The following is a 7,703-nucleotide window of genomic DNA, read 5'->3' as shown; positions in this document are numbered from 1 at the left end:
AAAGTTCAAAAAACAGAAGAAGTTCATCATTTTTTGAAAAAAGTTCATTGATTTGAATTTTTTGTCAAATTTAACATTTCATCAAATTTAAAATAAAGTCATCAATTATTAAAAATATTTCTCCGAAGATAGAAAAAGTTCATTGATTTTGAAAAGAAATTTCATCATATTTGAAAAAAACCATCAATTTGGAAAAAAGTTCGCGCAAAGAAAAAGGAAAACAAAAAAGAAAGGGAAACAAATGTAGAAAACATAGGGGGAATTTCCTATACATTGAAAATTACGAAAATCATAAATCGATGAGGGAAGAAACCAGGAAGAAGAAAAAAACATAAAAATAAAATAGAAAAAATTAAAAAAAAAGAAAAAAGAAAAGAAAATAGTAAAAGAAGGAAGAGTTGTAACTTAGCAGATCCCGCTCCGCGAACCTCGGGCCCAGCGCGGGGTGCTTCCGTCTACACACTAACGGGCGCCTGAAGCGCCAAATACGTAGGAATCGCCCTCTCGCTGAAATCGCTGAACCTGAGTGTCTCCACAGCCCACCAACTCGCGGCCTCTCCTCAACCCCACCGCCGCCGCAGCTGTCGCCGTCGCCGTCGCCGTTGCCCCACCTCCTCGCCGAGAGCTCTACAGGTGAAGGCGACCCCGACTTGCTTCGTGCGACATTTCACTTGCGTCTTCTTTTCCTCTTATTACGTGATCCAGTTTGGGGTTTGGGCTCCGTGCAGTGCAGGGGAGTTGAGATGGCGCCGGCGCCGGCGCCGCCCAAGACGGGGCCGTTCGTGGGGATCAACACGGGGGGCCGGCGTCACCAAGCGCGAGCTCCCGCCCGCCCGTCCGGCCGCGGAGGGGTGAGTTTCATGCTTCCGGTATTTGTTCACTTCTGAATGATGCCCAATTTGCTTACTGTATGTACGTACTACCATTAGGCGTGTGGAAATTGAAACGCGACTAGAAATTCAGTTCTTCAGAGACATAGAGGGTGGGAAAACGCTGAAGCTAGCCAAATCCTAGAGTGTGTCTGTTGATGTGCATGTTCATAACGGTGAAACTGCGTGTAGGGATCGTGCAATTATTGGAGTTATCTGTTGATGTGATTTGAGGAACATAGAGATGTCACAATGGTTTTCCTGGAAATTTCCACACCGCTGACTTTTAGCTTTTCTGCACAAAACAAGAGAATGTGTCGTTTAGCTGCTGCGGGCGCGGCGATTTTGTTTTGCCTACTTCTTGGTGGATGTTGTCAAAATTAGTGACACAAGCAACGATGTGTGTGGTGGCCATATAGCCTTCTCTGTTTAACCATTGTATATGCTATATGAAGTAATGCAAACTTAGAAGTTGTCAGTCCTTGTCAGTTTATTTACACACAATGTTCAGGTGCCAGCCTGCAAAACGGACGCCTATTTTCTATGGGTGCATAACTGTATGTTCTTGCTCAAATCTGATGTTGCTGTTTGAGTTCAGTCCTTCTGTGTGTGTTATCTCCAGGCCTCAGATTTCACTGTAAATTCTGTGCAGTTATTACATACTATATGTTAGAAGTTTCAGTCTATGGTGGGAGAGTGCAATTCTGTGATGAGATTATTGAGAATGACAGCCCAGTAACATTCTAAAAATGTTACTCTTTTTTCTCATTTCAGAAAATTACCAAGTGTCCATTTTGTTCAGAACTTCATCAGGGAAGTTTACGGTTTGGGCTCCATGCAGGGGAACTGAAATGCCGCCGGTGCCGCTGAAGAAGGGGCTGTTCATGGGGATCAATAAGGGGCACGTTGTCACCAAGCTCGAGCTCCCGCTCCGCCATCCGACCGCAAAGGGGTGAGTATTCTGCTTCCGGAATCTGATCAGTTCATATGTTCAAGCTGCTTACTTATCTACATTAGGTGTGTGAAATTGAAACACGGGTAGAAACTTTCTTCAGAGAGGGTGGAATAATGATGAAGCTAGTCAAATCCTAGAGTGCATCTGTTGATGTGCATGTCATAACGGTGAAACTGCGTGTTGGGATCGTGCAATTATTGGAGTTATCTGTTGATGTGATTTAACAAACACAGACATGTGACAAATGATTTTCCTCGAAATTTCCACACCAATCTGTCTTTTAGCTTTCCTGCAAAAAACAAGAGAATGTGTCGTTTAGCTGCTGGGGGCGTGGCGATTTTGTTTTGCCTGCTTCTTGGTGGATGCTGTCAAAATTAGCAAGACAAGCAATGATGTGTGTGGTGGCCATATAGCCTTCTCCGTTAACCATTGTGTGCTATATTAAGTGATGCAAACATACAAGTTGTCAGTCTTTGACAGTTTATTTACACACAATGTTCAGGTGCCAGCCTGCAAAACTGGTGTCTATTTTCAATGGGTGCATAACTGTATATTGTTTCTCAAATCTGATGTTACCGTTTAATTTTAGTCCTTCTGTGCGTGTTATCTCCGGGCCTCAGATTTTACTGTAAGTTCTGTGCAAGTATTACCTATGTTAGAAGTTTCAGAAAATATTGGTAGTGCAATTCCGTGATGAGATTATTGTGAATGACAGCCTAGTAACATTCTAAATTTGGCACTCTTTCTCATTTCAGATAATTGCCGAGAGGGTCCTTTTTGTTAGGAACTTGATCAGGGAAGTTTACAGTTTGGCCTCCGTGCAGGGGAACTGAAATGCCGCCGGCGCCGCTGAAAACGGGTCTGTTCATGGGGATCAATAAGGAGCACGTTGTCACCAAGCTCGAGTCCCGCCCTGCCATCCGACCGCAAAGGGGTGAGTTTTCTGCTTCCGGAATCTGATCAGTTCATATGTTCAAGCTGCTTACTTATCTACATTAGGTGTGTGAAAATTGAAACACGGGTAGAAACTTTCTTCAGAGAGGGTGGAATAATGATGAAGCTAGTCAAATCCTAGAGTGCATCTGTTGATGTGCATGTCATAACGGTGAAACTGCGTGTTGGGATCGTGCAATTATTGGAGTTATCTCTTATCTGTTGATGTGACTTAACAAACACAGACATGTGACAAATGGTTTTCCAGGAAATTTCCACACCAATCTATCTTTTAGCTTTCCTGCAAAAAACAAGAGAATGTGTCGTTTAGCTGCTGGGGGCGTGGCGATTTTGTTTTGCCTGCTTCTTGGTGGATGCTGTCAAAATTAGCGAGACAAGCAATGGTGTGTGTGGTGGCCATATAGCCTTCTCCGTTAACCATTGTATGCTATATTAAGTGATGCAAACATACAAGTTGTCAGTCTTTGACAGTTTATTTACACACAATGTTCAGGTGCCAGCCTGCAAAACTGGTGTCTATTTTCAATGGGTGCATAACTGTATATTCTTTCTCAAATCTGATGTTACCGTTTGATTTTAGTCCTTCTGTGCGTGTTATCTCCGGGCCTCAGATTTTACTGTAAATTCTGTGCAAGTATTACCTATGTTAGAAGTTTCAGAAAATATTGGTAGTGCAATTCTGTGATGAGATTATTGAGAATGACAGCCTAGTAACATTCTAAATTTGGCACTTTTTCTCATTTCAGATAATTGCCGAGAGGGTCCTTTTTGTTAGGAACTTGATCAGGGAAGTTTACGGTTTGGCCTCCGTGCAGGGGAACTGAAATGCCGCCGGCGCCGCTGAAAACGGGGCTGTTCATGGGGATCAATAAGGAGCACGTTGTCACCAAGCTCGAGCTCCCGCCCCGCCTGTCCGACCGCAAAGGAATGAGTATTCTGCTTCCAGAATCTGATCAGTTCTTATGTTCAAGCTGCTTACTTCTCTACATTAGGTGTGTGAAAATTGAAACGCAGGTAGAAACTTTCTTCAGAGAGGGTGGAATAACGATGAAGCTAGTCAAATCCTAGAGTGCATCTGTTGATTTGCATGTCGTAACGGTGAAACTGCGTCTAGGGATCGTGCAATTATTGGAGTTATCTGTTGATGTGACTTAACAAACATAGACATGTGACAATGCTTTTCCTGGAAATTTCCACACCAATCTATCTTTTAGCTTTCCTGCAAAAAACAAGAGAATGTGTCGTTTAGCTGCTGCAGGCGCGGTGATATTGCCTGCTTCTTGGTGGATGCTGTCAAAATTAGCGAGACAAGCAATGATGTGTGTGGTGACCATATAACCTTCTCCGTTTAACCATTGTACGCTATATGAAGTAATGCATACATAGAGGTTGTCAGTTCTTGACAGTTTATTTACACACAATGTTCAGGTGCCAGCTGCAAGACAGGTGTCTCTTTTCTATGGGTGCATAACTGTATATTCTTGCTCAAGTCTGATGTTACCGTTTGTGTTTAGTCCGTCTGTGTGTGTTATCTCCAGACCTCAGATTTTACTGTAAATTATGTGCAATTATCACCTATGTTAGAAGTTTCAGTCATTAATGGTAGTGCAATTCTGTGATGAGATTATTGAGAACGACAGCTTAGTAACATTCCAAAAATGGTACTCTTTCTTATTTCAGAAAATTACCAAGAGGGTCCTTTTTGTTTGGAACATGATCACGGAAGTTGCTGGATTTGCACCATATGAGAAGCGTGTCACCGAGATTCTGAAGGTTGGAAAAGATAAATGTGCACTCAAGGTAGCCAAGAGAAAGCTAGGCACACACAAGAGAGCCAAGAAGCGTGAGGAGATGTCCGGTGTTCTTAGGAAGATGAGGTACGTTTCTATCTTTTGTTCTGGCAGCGGAGATGTTGCCAACTTCTAAAGACGACTCACTTTTATTTGACGGATATAAAGTTTAGCCATCAAAGCGTGTTGTGACTCTAGCTAATCATCTAAAAGTTGCTCCCAGTTGATTACGATCCACTTCGGCATACTCCTTTAGCAATAACATTACTGTATGGACATCTATATCCATAAGGCTTATCTTTGAATTGAACCATGTGCTCGTATATGTCATTATTGCCATTATGCTAGTTAGAATTTTATTTCTTTTGGAGAAAGTATGCTACCTAATGTTAGTGTAACTCATTTGTTACATAATACCTAATTTATTGTTGAACTATATCCAAGCATGTATTGTTCAGAAGCTAGAGTACACTAGATTTAGTCACTTCAATTGCAACTAATGGTTTCAAGGTATTAAGAAAGTTATCCTTGATGCTTTCAAGATCTTATGAAAAAATAGGCATATGGATAGTAGTACTGAAGGACCATTAGTATTGGCAATCCTATCTTTTCATTTTCAGGCTGTCCTTATATTGTAGCTTCACCAAAAAATTTGGAACAAGAAAGTGATTATTGACATAGACGGTATTATCTATTTCTTGATTTCTAGCTTTGTATTTGGTGGCAATTCTGCTGCTTAGTTTTTTTATTGGACCGACTTTAAGTTGCCCGACCATACAGATGTAGATGCAACTGTGTAAAAACTTACCCAACCCAAATAACAACCAGCTATCTTTTAGAGTTTAATCCATGACTGTAAACAAAGAATTCATGATTCTTTCGTCTGAAATTCCCAGAAATATATGTGCAACGCCATCGTTCCTGTCGCTGCTTAAGTCTGGGAACAAATAATTGAGGACCGTAAAGAGGTTTCCTGTCCAGCTACCGTCCACTGGTATCATCCATTTCACCACATATGGATGCTTAGCTCATGTAACATGTCCACCGTGGGATATGTTGGTGCCTGACATTACATCATCTCAAAGGATGACATGAGCGCATATAGTTATCGTCGCTTTCTACTAGATCTGCTTGTCCACGATAAGAGCCAGCCACTACATTGCTTGCGGCATGTCGATGGTGCTATCTTAACCATCCGGAGAGGTACCTCTGTGTGTGGGGAAGGGTATGGACAAATCGAAAAGCTAAAGCTCAAAATCTGGATTGAATATCTTGATGAGAGTTTCAGGCAACTCATAGCAGTGAATATCTTGATGAGAGGTTCAGGCAACTTATAGCAGTGAATATGTAGTGCAGAGGCTTTTATGTTGGACATTTACTTACTCTTGCCGGATCTGAGGCATGACCCTGGCCAATTATATACTGTCGGTCTAACAAGTTTCATCCCCAAATCACAGAGCTGCTGGAACCGCCGAGAGGAAGAAGTGAGGCGGCTCGAATTGTTGAGAAGTGTTGAAGTAGCAAAGTATAACTGGCGAACGCTTCCGGGGCACATCTTTGCAGCATGGTTCCCTCGCATCTCGTCTCTGCGGATTTTGTGCATTTGATTGATGATGGAATCAACTGTAAGCTTTGATGTCGAGAAAAGATGTGGCTGTTGAGCAGTTTGATCTGGTTATTTTTGCATGGTTTATCTGTCCCTGGGGCGGGTGTTGTTGTTGTTATTATCGTTGTTCTTCTTGTTGTTGTTTAACTGGTACTATGCTTTTCTTTTTGGAGCAAAAGAGAGGTTTTCCCCCTCTGATTTCATATAAAGAAACCAAGATCCAGTGAAAAACAGACTAGTAACATCCACACGACAAGCAGTTAAGCATTGTAAGACTACAAAACTCCCAAAACGGGAAAGCACCCGGGGGGGAGCGAACAAACTGCACCACGCAGAAGACTGAACTGGACCTCCCAATCTTGGCACTCGTCTCCGCCCATGTGCGCTCGATAGACTTCACTTGCTACTCGCTCTACCGCCCTTGCTCCCAGCTGCAGTATTCTTCTTGCTGATGGTCGTAAACTCGTCTCCAGAACTCAAGAATGAGAACCCGGTTGTAAAATAACCACTGGAACTCTGCATCGCACGGTCGCAGGCGAGGCGATGTGATACGGCGGCGCCGAACCGAAAGATTCCGGGCATAACGAAATGCACGGCCGGGGTCCCCGCCCAGGACCAGCTAGCAGACACCGTGAGTGGCGGCGGGGGGGATCGGGAAACCGCCGAAATGAAATGAACCCGCCGTCGCGCAACGGCCAGGGAATGTGCGCGACACCGACCGGCCGGCCTATCCGCGTTTTCGCCGCCGCGGTGGAAGACGGCGCGTCTCACCTCACGCCCGGCACGGTGCAACGTACGTACGCGCGCTGGCTGTTACGTCCGTTGCATAGCATAGTCCAGTCCTGCACTGCACACAGTGTGAAAACAAACCCTGCCTCCCAGTCCAACCAAGGCCGGCCGGCGTACGTGACAGCCGGACCCTGCAGCGTACGTACGCGCAGGTCATAACATCTGGAAAAGAAAAATGATTTTTTTCATGAATCTCAATGTAAGATTTCATGAATATAACACCGACCGAGTTATAATGAAGTCTTAGAGCATCTATAGCCGGGCCTCCCATACCCGCCCAAATGCCCGGATGGGCTGTCCGGTCCGTGTCCGGACACAAAAACGTCACCCAGCCGGTCTCTCCATATCTGGCCCAAACATACGGACTGATGGCACTCCCCATACCCAATCCTAATTTGGGACGGATATGGGGACGCCCGGGCACGCCCGCCACATCGGATTGATGGATACGGCCTGTGCCAATTTGATCGAATCTATTTCCCCTCTCCTTGCCCTAGCCACACTCTCCTCTTCTCTGTTCGCCCTCCTTCGCACTGCCGCCATCGGACTTCCGCAGGTATCCGTGCTCCATCGGCATTCCCAACTCAGGGCTTCGACAATAGGCGCTCCACTTCACACCGCCGCCGACCAGGCCGCCACCAGACGACGTCCGGTACATGTTTTCATCACGTGCTCTACATGTTTGATGAAATGTCCGAGCCAATTTTTGATTTTTTTGGTCATTAATAGATTCCGCGTGG

General features: G+C 44.4%; 1 long non-coding RNA gene across 7 annotated transcripts; it reads left to right on the top strand.

Annotated features, from left to right (window-relative positions):
* Positions 1–495: 495 nt before the first annotated feature.
* LOC123113992 (uncharacterized) lies at positions 496–6,290 on the top strand. 7 transcript variants are annotated; one of them, XR_006456357.1, is made up of 6 exons: positions 496–633; positions 729–851; positions 1,711–1,821; positions 2,649–2,758; positions 3,525–4,655; positions 6,026–6,290. It is a non-coding gene; the product is annotated as an uncharacterized lncRNA (long non-coding RNA). The 7 variants fall into 7 exon arrangements; XR_006456360.1 differs by having other exon boundaries at positions 2,633–2,758; XR_006456358.1 differs by having other exon boundaries at positions 2,580–2,758; positions 3,594–4,655.
* The last annotated feature ends 1,413 nt before the right edge of the window (positions 6,291–7,703 follow it).

This window comes from Triticum aestivum, chromosome 5B, assembly GCF_018294505.1.
Source record: "Triticum aestivum cultivar Chinese Spring chromosome 5B, IWGSC CS RefSeq v2.1, whole genome shotgun sequence".
NCBI classification, from domain to species: domain Eukaryota; kingdom Viridiplantae; phylum Streptophyta; class Magnoliopsida; order Poales; family Poaceae; genus Triticum; species Triticum aestivum.
Note: the sequence above shows the minus strand (reverse complement) of the source record. Positions and strands in the feature narration are given on the sequence as shown.